This window comes from Solanum verrucosum, unplaced genomic scaffold, assembly GCF_900185275.1.
Source record: "Solanum verrucosum unplaced genomic scaffold, falcon-dt-bn FXZP01000128.1, whole genome shotgun sequence".
NCBI lineage: Eukaryota > Viridiplantae > Streptophyta > Magnoliopsida > Solanales > Solanaceae > Solanum > Solanum verrucosum.
The window spans coordinates 2,211,961-2,225,836 of NW_026020327.1; positions in this window are offsets into that span (position 1 = coordinate 2,211,961).

The window sequence follows — 13,876 nt, forward strand, 5'->3', positions numbered from 1 at the left end:
GAATTATTATAGTTTCGGATAATTAGCGATTGTTTATTGATTCCCGTGTTATTGTGATTGTTTGTAGACCAAGAACAAGCGAAACGAATCCAGAAAGGGAAGGATCAAGTTTCTTAGGGTTTCAAGCTTGTTTCGAGGTAGGTGATGGTTGTGATTCTATGATTGTGTGATGTATACTTGTTCTTGTTTTATTATAATACTTGTATATGTATGAATGTTGCAATATTGATCACACTTGTTGTAAATGAGATAGAGAATCTATGAATACCATGAAATCATGACTTAAATGTATGATCTTGATGATATACTTGTGATTGTGATTGTGGTGTGTGAATGGGATCGGTTGCCACGTTCCGGCATGCTAACTGTTTGAGTTTGGGTTCCGTGAGAGGACCAATGATGTGCTATAAAATGTGAAGTTGTTGGTTGTTCGTGAATGTTGATGATATTGTATATGTTGATATATATGCATGTGATTATAATGTTGTTTGACTTGTTTAGGTTGCACTTGTGGGATAGCCGCGTGATCTTACCAATACACTGTGATTGTGTACTGATTCTGCACTTGCTCTTATTTTTGTTGAGTACAGGGCATTTTCACGCGATTATTGACAGACCTCGCCTAGAAGATCAGTGATCATCGTTTCGAATTCAAGGGTGAGCCAATTCTTTCGGGTTGCCATGAGATTCTCTTTCGTCTATGTCCATTATTTCCGGACTTAGATATTTGTTCTAGTTAGTTGATTAGTTCATTAGTTGGGGATGTATCCCTTGTTGTTTAGATTTGGATCATTTGTTTAGATGTTTTATTACAATATTACATTGACTTTCAGGTTCTAGGTATTAAATTTCCGCATTTGTTAGTTAATTAACTTGCTTCTGTAACTTAATTGCCTTAGTTTTTAGATCATTTGCTTGGTTTGGGTTGTAGTAGTGGTTCTCCCACCGGATGGTTAGTGTGAGTGTCAATCACGATGGTTTGGGTCGTGACAATGTATATCAATCATCAATACTAATGAAAGGCTCAAAGCTGGTATATTTTTATCAATGTGTCTACTTTACGTCAAGAGTATTTTTAGAATTTCAAACGTCTTTGTTGATGTATTTGCTTCTTGATGGAGGTATTTTTAGAATTTTAATGTCTATGTTGTAAAGGTGTTTTATATATGCTTTTCTACTGATAGTTTGATTCCACATCTATAAAAATAAAAATTATTGCCAAATAAATGAAACCTAATACAAATAATATTGTCAACGTCATTATATATTTATCAAATAAAAAATATGATGTCTTTTCTTTTTGAGTGAATAAAAAGAAAAATAAATCATATTGTTTTCTATTGGGAACCCCCCCCCCCCCCCCCCCTCCCCAACCCAAACATCATTTTCTCATTTATTGGTCAATTTCACATTGTCTCAGCCTCTCAGGCTTGCTTTTGTTTTATCATTACCCTTTTCTTTTCTTTTCTCCTTTTAATTAATATACTACGGATGCTTAGATCATGGATTTATATTAGAAATTTGATTAAATATATATAAAATATTTAATAACAAATTCAATAATGAATTCAATGGCAAATTTAAGAATCATATTTACTCTAAATTGTGTCCCTTCTATAATTAAAACTCACTTATTCCATTAATTTAAATTTCTTGTCGGGTAGGCGTAAGCAGTACTATCCCGACTAAAAATTTATATATATTACTCCTTCTGTTTCAATTTATATGACTTCAGTTTTCGATATTTAAATAACTCTATCTTTGATCGTAAATTTTTCATATATCTTTTAAATATTTTGAATTGTCAATTATTGTGGCTTATAGTATTTGTTACGTAGTTTACAAGTATGTAAATATCATTTTTTAAAAATTGAAGATTTCATGCACAAATTTCATGTCAAATATAAACTGTTTGACTCTCGAAAGATAAAATGTGTCATATAAATTGAGACAGAGGAATTATATTCTTCGAATTCGAACACAAAACTATTGTACTTTGATTAAAGTTGCAAGAGGTATTGTCATACTTTGTTATTTGAAAATGGTATGTAAAATAAGCACGATGATAGATTTTAATAATCTAGTTGACAAGGTATAACAAATGTAATCCATGTTTTTATCATATGTTGTAGCTTTAAATTGACCAGAATTATTCCTTCACTTTGGACAAAATTATTTTGCAAAACAGTGTATCATATGCATTGTCCCCCCACCCTCCCCTCCCTCCCTCCCCCCAAAAAAATACAATAAAAAAAGATAATTAATAAATAAATAAAAAATAAAGCAACCATTTGGTGCATTGATGAGTTTGCAACAGATTTTAAAGTGACAGAAAATAAATTGCAATCACAATAAAATAAGAAGAAACATAACTTTGTTGATAAAAATTGTGGGGATACAATTATGTTCCTCCCTTGATTCTACTCTCCTAAGACTTATCCATGATTCGAGGGTCGTTAGTGGCGTATTTTCTGAACTAGGATGATTTAGATTTGACCTTCTATATGAGTATTCCATGACTTTTGTGGAATATTCAAGATGCCTTTTAAGGGAATTTAGTACCCCTTATATAGGCATAAACTAGAGTTTATGGTTGAGTAGCCTCCAAGAATTCTAATTGAAACTGAACACACCTTCTATAGTCCCAATTCAAATTGAACACGTCTTGTAGAGTCCCACAAAATTTCAATGTCTACATAATGATTGGTGGAATTTTAATTTAAAAAATTTGGGTTCAATTGATACGAAGTTTAAATAAATATTACTCCATCATTTTAATTTATTCGTCTAGTTTTCACTTCCTCCGAAAGTATGTAAAAATCAATTGTAGAATAAATTCATACAGTATCAGTCACAATCGATACTTTAGTGGTTACATTTGCAAATTGTATAAATAATCAATCAATTATATGACTTCCAAAACATTATAGTACTATATATTCTATGTTAAAAAAATTGGTATTCACTTTAATAATTTATCGATATGAATTGTGATGGGATGGTTCATAATCAAAATTCTTCATTTTTAATTAGATGTTTGAAGTTTGAGTCCTAAATATAAAGAATATCATGTTGGAAGTGGTGCCTTCAAAATGAGGCTTAAAATATGAGATTTGAATTTAAACGAACTCTGATATGGGAATCGACTAGCATGTGGAAAAATAGAAAATTACTTCTACAATTTGTGGAAAAATAATTGTTAGGCTAATACCCACAAATGGCGACAAACGTGATTCATTTTTCTTTTCTGATCAAAGTAGTTAATTTAAATGATATACCTTACATAAATCTCTGTATTCAAAGTTGGTATTGGATTAACTTATTTAAAGTAGCTAATAAATATTAAGTACTGAAAAAAATTAGTGTACATAAAAACAATTAAAATGAGTTGGGTTTAATATTTTTTTATTTTTGGTCTAAAAAATGCAAAATATATCAATTTTCGACTTGAGTGATATATGACTCTAATATCTAAAAATAGATGACTTTTTTTTTATACAAAAGAAAAAAATAACTATGTTTGACCAATTGACTCACATACTTACTTACATTTTCCAAATGGAATAAGCTATTATAGCTTTCTTTATCGTCAAAGAAAAATAGAATCATACTTTAGTTTAGAATCTCCATGCTCGTATGTAGGAGAAGCTACTGCCTTCCTTCCAATTGGTTCAAAGAAAAAAAGGAACATATTCTTAATAAAATATCAAGGAATTGCCTCCGTCATCAATGTTTATATCATTTAAATATACATCATATGTACTTAGGGGTCGTTTGATACAAAAACTATCGCATACACTTAACTATGATTACATAATATATATTTTTATCCCAATATACTACTTAACTTTCATTAACTAATATCATTTGGTATAAATAAGGTGTGTTGGTAGTTTTTCCTTAATTTTTAAACCTACAAGCTATGATGAAATAAAATAAAAAAATAGTTTGCTCTTTTTTTTTAATAATAAAGAAAAATGGAACTTTAATTGAAAATTTTAAAAGACCCTTAAAAACGGGGAAGAGGGGTTGATTTAGGATAGAGGGAGGAATTAAGGGTGTGTTTGGTATGAAGGAAAATGTTTTCCATGGAAAATGTTTTCCTGGAAAACAAGTTGATTTTTGACTTATTTTCTCATGTTTGGTTGGTGAGTAGAAAAGATTTTTAGTGTTTTATTTATGAATGAAAAATATTGTTGAGAAATATCTTTTATTTTTACTAGAGTAGAAAATAATTTTTGAAATTGAAAATAGTTTTTAAAAACAAACTTAAATTTTTTTTGGGGGGTGGGGGATGGGGGGTGGTAGGGAGTGGGTGAAGGGGGGTCGAGGGTAGGGGTGAAAAATTGAAATTTTGAAGTTGAAAATATTTTTGAAAAACAAACTTAAAATTATTTTTTGGGGGTGCGGGGGGGGGGGGGGGGTGGGTGGGTGGGGGGGGTTGAGGGTAGGGGTGAAAAAATGAAATTTTGAAATTGAAAATATTTTTTAAAAACAAACTTGAAATTTTTTATTTTTTTTTGGGGAGGGGGCTGGGGGGCTGGGGGGCTGGTAGGGGGTGCGTGGGTGGGGGTTCTAGGGGTGAAAAAATGAAATTGTGAAACTAAAAATATTTTTTTAAAAAAAACTTAATTTTTTTGTGGGGGGGGGGGGGGGGGTGGTGGGGGTGGGTGGGTGGGGGGCTGGGTACGAGGTGGTGGGGGGGGGGGGTCAAGGGTAGGATGAAAAAAATGAAATTTTGAAGTTGAGAATATTTTTTAAAAACAAACTTAAATTTTTTTCTTTTTGAAGGGGGTTGGGGGCTGATAGAGGGGTTGATGTGTGTGGGGGGGGGGGGTAGCGGGTGGGGGGTAAAAAATAAAAAATTGAAATTAGAAATATCTTTTAAAAATAATTTTTAATATTTTTTTGGAGGGGGTGGGGTTAGGGGTGAGGGTGGGGTAAAAAAATTGAATTTAAAAGCAAGCTTTAAATTTTTTTTTATTTTTTTTTGGGGGTGGGGTTGGTTGGGGGGTGGTTTGAGGGTAGGGACAAAATAAATTAATTTTTTCAACAAAAAAATAATTGTAATTTGAAGTTGGAAGAGAGTTTTGGAAAATGTTTTCCTTAAGTTTAGAAGGGAAGTCATTTTCCTTAAATTCGAGGAAAATGAGTTGATTTGAAAAACATTTAGCCCAACCAAACATGAGAAAATTGGAAAACATTTTCCGGAAAATGTTTTCCTTCATACCAAACACACCCTAAGTTTCTAGGCATACATGAAAGGACAATGACCAATATATATATTAAATTGAAAAAAATATATTAAAAAAGGAGACAACTGTCGATTTGATTTTTAATTTAATACTCATATATTATACGACGATAAATTGATAAGTTTTTTTGCTAGCTATGTATAACATATCCATTGTTACCCTTGTTCTTTTTTTTTTTGAATTTGAGATCGATAATATGATAAGCTTATATTGATATAGCTTTTTTTAATTTTTAATTTTATTTGACATGAAAATAATATAAAATGATCTTAAATGCAGCAATGAGATTTATATATAACCAATTCTAATTTATTTAGGATGAATTATAGTTATTATTGTTATTGTATATAACATAGTGACACCTTAAATTTAGTGCCCTATTTATTAATTATTTTGGGGTGCATGAGCCAAAAGTTGGATTTATTAATCAAAATTGAAGAATAATTTTATATAATATGGTGTAGTCTTGGGATGTGTGCAGACATATACTATCTACTATCTACTATCTACTTTACATAATTGTGTGGGGAACGGGGATAAAACGTCGGCTATAGTTTACTAGAATATTTTGATAAATATTTATTTCAATTTGGTGTTTATATTAATTATAATTGATATATATATATATATATATATATATATATATATATATATATATATAAAGAAAAATAAATATTTTTGAGTAATAATCGAAATTGTGTTTCAGAAGCTAAAATAAGATGATATTTTTACATATAAACATTTTTGAGACTCGACAAAACACAAATTACTGCTATAAATGATTAAAAGCGTTTTTAAAAATTGATTAAACAAAAAAATGATATTCTTCAAAAGTTTCATTATTTTGGAATAAGCAAATCTTAAAAACTTAATCCCACAAGCTATTTTGATTATAATAAATCAATATAATTTTGTATAAACATGAGTTTAAATAAGTCTTTATCAAATATTATAGTGGTTTGGTTTTCTTCAAATTTACAGTCTTTACCTACTCTTTTAACTTTTTTGAAAATTTCAAAAATAATATACTACATATTATTTTATTTTGGTTTTAACTAAATAATGCATGTGAATGCAATTGCAAGAATCCAAATATACAGGATAACCAATATATCATTTTCACATCCTACACATAATAAATCTTCCCTACAACCAGAGGCGAATCTAGGATTTTTCAAACATGGATGCACCCATAAAAATATATTAAGTGAGAATTGATCAGAACATGGATGCATCAAGAAAAATGTATTAAGTGAGAATTGATTCTTCATCCTCAAGGTAAAAAGCTCAACATTTAACCATGTGGACCAGATAGACTTCTTATAGCACGGGTGCAGGAATATAATAATATACAAATTTTAGAAAATATATACATAAAATATCTAGTTTTACGAAGAGACCACGGGTTCCGGTGACCTATTTTTTAGGTTTAGATTCGCCACTGGTTGCAACCAAATTGATAAGAGGTGTTTATGGCTTGATTTGAGTAAATTTAATCAACTCGATTTTTATTGATTTTATCGTTTTTCATAAAATATGTGATATCTGACGATATAATTAAGCAAATAATTCAATGTTTATATTTCAACATAAAACTATCAAGCAATTAATCTTTAAAAACATTATTATTTACCAAGATATTTTAATGATAATTGAATATAATATCAACTAAGATAATTTTTTAAATATTGTGACTTTAAATTAGGCATGTGTAATATATCAAATGACTTTTAAATCATGTAATTATCTTAATTAAATGTGTCACATGAGAAATATGAAATTAAATATGAAATATTTTAAAATTTTGACATATTTTTGAAATGGTCAACAAATACGTGAGATATATATTATCTCACCTATTGATATTGTTTGTGAATTTCATGTCAAGATTAATTAGGTGCTTTCTTTGTCCATTTTTATTTATTCATTTGACTTTTGTACTTCTCTTTAAAATAATAATTGATATGAATATTATTCATATTAATTAATGTATAGTCTTCGTAGAGGTAGAGTTAGAATTTGAAGTTTATGGATTCAAAATTTTAATTATTTTAGGTTATTAAGTTCTGAATTAATAATTTGCACATAGTCAATAAATTTCTTACTACAAATTCAGTGTTTGAACAAAGTTATTGAATTTGACTGAACCCACAATAAACATATTGGCTCCACCCTTAAGTCTTAAGTCTTGAGATAGTTTAGGCAAATAAGCTTATAAATGTTAAGGGTAAAACATGAACTTTTTTTGTCTTCTCTGGTATGTTATGTTAAAAGTGACAAGTAAAAATAAATGAAAGAAATAACTTGGGACATATATTTTTACTAACGTAGACAAGAAATATGATATAGAGGGAGTTATTGATGATCATTAACGAAAGATATAGCGATAATTTGCTGATTAATTCGTATCACACTTATTAATTACCCATCTAGGATACTTGTTTTTTTTCTTTATTATTAAACATAAACATAAATGATAGTTGACATTTGATTTGATGCCTAATAGTGTAGTCCCAAACTTATTATTTTAGCTGTTCTTTTTATTTTTAAGTTGACTTTGGAAATATCCCATAATATAAATGAAGAAAATCATCAAAAGTCTCTCACTAATTAATAATCTATTTAAAGTCCTTTTCCAATAGGAAATGACCCCCATGTTTAGGGCCCGTTTGGCCATAGATTTCCCAAGTAAAACTTGGGGAAAATATTGGCAAATATTGTTTGTCCATACACTTTCTTATTATTTGGCAAATATTTTTGGCATAACCCAAATTTCCAAATACTAGTTTTTTCTAGTATTTGGGTCAAATCTCATTATTTGGAAAGTTTTAAAATTTTAAATTTAACACCAAATTTTTATCTTTTACAAAAATACTCTATTTATTAACACCAACTCAATTAACTCTCCATCTGTCAACTAACTCAATTAATAAACTTTTCTATTATAAAGAGCATATATGTATGAATTTTCTTTAGATTGATCTTGCTTGAATTGATCTGTATGAATATGTTCTTTTGTCTAGGTTTTAAGAGTTATGAATGATAAGAAACTTTTCTCCTTGTGTTTTATTTTATCACTCGACTGGTGCAACGTACGTCTTTCATTTTTAGTTAAGTATATGCTTTCAAATTTTGTGCACTCTAAACAAAATTAAGTTATGCATATGATGTGTTGTCATGTTGATGTTGTATTGTAGAAACGCAAAAAAAATTTAAAAAATCACGTGATTCAGCTGCTGATAAATGGACCGATGAAGAAACATCAATCCTTATAAGTGTCATGCATGATGATGCGAGGAAGTCTGGATTTAAAGGTTATGCCATCAGTGGTCCACGTTTGATAGAAGTTAGGAATGAGTTTTTTGAGAAAATTGAAAATCGAGATAAATTTGATGATGAAAGTTTGAACTCAATGAATTTTTACGTGAACACCAAAACAGTGATGGCATATTCAGTGAATATGAAAGTGATGATATGATTGTTGATGAAAATGACGAATAATCGGCTCAGGGTAACATCGCTTCATCTTCTCGATCATTTGATTTGCAAATGAAAACTCATCAAGAAGAGATTGTTCATAGAATGTCGGAAGATTATATTAAAGAATAGTTTGAACTCTTCTGGAAGAGAAGACAGAGGTGCTTCAGTGATTGCGATATTTATTTCCTTCTTTTTCAAATTCATATTAGTTGTATTTTCATTATCATGATTTGTACAAGTCTCTTTTAACAATGCGAATATTTACTGTAATGATGCTTGTTGATTTGTTGCGGAAGTCATGAATCTTGCTACGTGACATTTCTATTTTGCTATGTAATACAAATTTATGGTTAGTTTTGATAGTTTTAAAAACTTATGGGTATAAATCATATATCTTAAAAAAATGAAATATGTTTCCCAAATACTATGGTCAAACACATGGTGAAATTTCACCCAAATCTTCACCCAACTAATATTTGCCAAAAATATTTGAAAATCTATGGCCAACTGCTAGCTTAATATCTTTTTCTCACGTAGATGCATTTTAAAAATATATTTTAATTCTATAAAGGTTGATTAAATGCAATATATATTCACCGAAAATTATTTGTATTGTTCAAGAATATTGCATGAGAACATATATTCAGACATTTATCGTGTAGATACAGAGTCCCTTTGTTAGGAAGATAATTATTTACTAATATGAAAATTCAAATTTAATCTCGACCAAATACGAGTGTCAAACATTGAATGAAAAAATATTGTCAAACTATTAGTATTTATTTATTTTTATTATATGAGGGTAGGGGGGAAATGATGGAAAAAATTAAATTCAACTATATCGTAGAAAATGTCTCATTTGTTTCCTTCTAGTAACTCAAAATTGAGTATAGTACTATTACTTTTTCGTTATAAAATATAATTTATCAATTTTCATGATATTAAATAAAATTAATTAAAGATTATTTTGTTACGAAAATTAATGTAGTAACTTATGGTGCATTAAAACAATTATCGAGTTACCTCCATAAAATTAACCAGAGAAAATTAGGAATAATTCTTAGTTTTTTTCTTCTTGTTTTTGTGCATCTATATTTGGCTTATATTGCTTGACGGATTGCAATAGCATGGAAAAGTAAGTTTGCTTTTTGACATATTCAATTATTAAACGTAAGGGTCAAGGCGCAGTAACGTTGTGACGGAGTCGTAAGTATATTTTTTGAATCTTAAATTATAGATTGGATTTGAGTCTGAATATGAAATCGTTTTTATTTTTAAAAAAAATGCTTTATCTTTCAATAAGAAATTTTTTGATGCAAATTTAAATTTAGTCAAACTTCAATATAAATATCAAATACCGATCGATAAAATCAAAAGAAAAAGTAAGTGTCAAAGGGGCAATACAACCTAATAAATAAAGCAAGATTCACATTGAAGTTACAATACGTTTTATTTTTCTTCTTACGTAGACAATGTACCAATTTTTATTTTTTTTTGTTTTTGAAATGGCCAAATTAATGTTAACATACCATAAAACTAAACAAATTTGAGTCGTTTATTTATTTTAAAATTAAGTGCTGGACTTTACCTAAACCACCATCCAATTTTTGTTTGTTCATATCACTCCTTCAATTTTATCCGCTAAAATAGAAGAAAAAATAAAATAAAACATTCTACATTTATACTAAACTCGAGGATGTAACATATAATTTATCAATATCCAACCAAAAAAATTCTCCTTACCTACTAATTGTTGCTACCATAAGAATGTTTATTGCCTAATAAATTAGGAATAAATTAGCATGTTTGGTCCTACTAATAAATTCTTATTTTTGTTTTTATGACATATGATTTAATATATTTGATATTTAATTAAATAAATGTGTATTTTTTATCCCTTTATTATTATATATAAGAAATATGTTATAATTAGACTATTTAGAACTATATATTATCCTCAAAATTTGAAATACTCAGTGCAAGCTTAATATAACATATGAATAATTAAACGGTGAAATAATTAATAATTTAGATAAACTTGTGAATATTAAAAGTGAAAAAATAATAATCAAAAGCGCATATGCGGCATCAACAATATTATTAACACATTTATTTAATTTTAAAACCAACCCTACAACAAATTGATACAACCAACTTTTGAATTTAAATATGTAACGATAAATAGTAAAATAAAGAGTTAATGACAAAAAGAAAACATCTAAAGTATATATCTTTTTCGTGTTACATATGTGAATTATTAGTGCGGGGATTTTTTGAACTATTACCAATTATTTATTAAAACACACTTCAATTATTTATTGTTCTCTTTTCCTATTTGAAATATCATTGTTGTTAAGGGAGAAAAGGAAAACAATTGATAATTAAGGTGTGTGTGTTTTTATAAATAGATTTAAAAAAATCGTACACCTAATAGTTCAAATATAAAACTAAAGAATTGAAATACTTTAAATATGTTGTTCACTTCGCTATAAAATAAAATATAAAGACAAACGACACATCATATATGAATGTGTAAATAAATTTTAAAGTCTCATCTATATCTCTAATTGCAAAAAAGAAGGAAAATCCAAACAAGTCCATGACACAAGAATCTGGTTAGATTTCATTGAAAGCTCATCTTGAAAAGATTAGGCTAGTAAATAAAAATTAATTTTTGAATTTGTCATGAATTTGCCATATATTAATTTCATTGAAAACTTATCTTAAAAGGATTAGGTATATTGAAAATTATTTAAAATCCCAAATTCATTAAAACTTATCTTAAAAGGATTAGGTCTATTGAAAACTTTCGAATTTTATGTATTAATTTTTTAAAATCAAATATATACATTAACTTATTGGTATATATGTTATAAATTTTCTATTATTGTCCTTGTTTGATACCACCTGAAAAAGTAAAAATCTTTAATAATATTTGATTCTTGAATATGATGTGACTTTGCAATATATGGTAATTAACAACCATATAGTACTAGTATAAGATTCTTAAATTGACTAGATTTTATGCACATGATTCATTTATTGAAATCTTAAGGGAAATGTCTGAGTAAGAATTCTCTCCGTCCGATATAAATTAATTCATGTTCATTTATTAAAAATTTATCCAAAAACTACTTGGCAAGGGTATAATAGTAAAATTATGTATTTTTTTTCCTTAATAGGCATGAAACCTAAAATGGTAACAACTAAATAGGAACGAAGAAAATACTATTTTAAGTTCTTGTTTAGACCATTCTTAAAAACTAAATCAAATTAATTACTTTTAAAAATTTAATTAAAATTTAAATATTTGAAAATTATAATACGAAATAAGATTTTCTCATTTGGTTGAATATTGTGTGGCAATATGTGAGAAGAATTATTATTTAAGTAGCCTTGTAATAAAAAATATTGAGTCACTTGGTCAAATAAACATGTTAAAATTGAATAATTATATTCAGTTGTAATTAAATTTAATTATAAGATGACTTTTTAAAAATTATAAAAATAGGTATATTATTAAAGTTCTCCATGCTTTTATTGTTAAATATTTTTGTTTTTATTTTCTTTAGGACTACTTTTAAATAGAAGAATCTCATTTTAAAGTACTAGTGTAACTTGATATATAAATATACAGATTATTAAGCAAGAAACGATTCCTTAAAATTCTACCATTATTCTTTTTTGTGGGACAAGCGAAAATATTTTCACACATTTTATGTATTTATTTGGGTATTAGCATTTAATCAATAAATATAAGACATATGTCTTTCATATATAAATTTATTTATATATACATATTTTAGGGATTGTTTGATAGCTAGATAAGAAACAAATTATTCATGTATTAATTTTTCTGTATAAGTTATACGACATTAAATCGATATATAGGAAGTTGAAATTCTAACTTTAGGATTCTCATAATATTTACGTCAATAGAGAATTCTCTATCCTATCCAAATATGAAATTATCACTGTAATGTTATTTTTAAAAGTTAATTTCTAAATCCCTCTAAAGCTTTCAAGATACCTCAGACAAATATTGTTTATTAAAAAAATTATCACTATAATGTTATTTTTTAAAAATAATTTCTAAATCACTCAAAAGCTTTCAAAGATACCTAATGCAAATAATACCGGGAAGCCAAAAGAAAATTCAACGTACCTAAAATTATTGTTACTATATTTTATGGTAAAAATATGAGACATGAATCTAGTTAGATTTTCTTGGAAATTCTTATCTTAAATATATTTATATTTTCAAAAATAGCTTCTCTATTTTCACGAGATAGTGATAAGTTCCGTATATACTCTATTTTCCACAGACTCCATTGAATAGATTTTCACTATTACAGTTTATAGTTAGCAATGGATATACTTATCTAATTGACACAAGTCATAAGAGAGTTAGGAGTTGTTTCGTGTGAGATATAAAATATAATAATTTAAGGACAAAATGTAAGATTATTTTATCCATATTTGGTTGGAGGTATTAGGTGGTCCTTAAATTATTTATCCAATCATTTTTATCATAGTGATGAGATACGTTATACCATATACATATATGGTGAAATAACAAATTCTTGAATAACTTATCCCGAAATAGCTTGATCCCGACTAAATGACCCCTTAGAGTGTTGTTGGAAATTGTTATCTTAAAAAAATAATATTTTAATTATATTTACATTTCAAGTAATTGGCAACGGATATACTTGATCCAATTGACTCATTTGTGGTGCATTGATTGAATTTTTTTTCCTCTTAATAAGAAATTTATATTTCAAGTCTTAAATATAAAAAAATGTTTTTGACGAATGAACCTTTTACAATGTAAATTTAAATTAATTAATAAAAATAAAAATTTATAATTATGTGACGAAAATCTGAATTAGTCAACAACAATGTAAAGGAAACTCATTAATTATAATACCAAAAGAGGAAGAATAGTGTGAGACAAACACTTGAAATTCCACTAGAAATAGGAGACGTTACTTCTTAGGTGTTTTTACAATGCCGGCCTCTCTCTCTCTGTCCTCTCTTTCTCTCTCTAGAAAAAACCAGAGTGGTTCTGCATAACTCAAAAAACAGTTCTTTTTCATGAACTTACAAATTCCCTTTTGATAAACACCTAATTCTCCTTT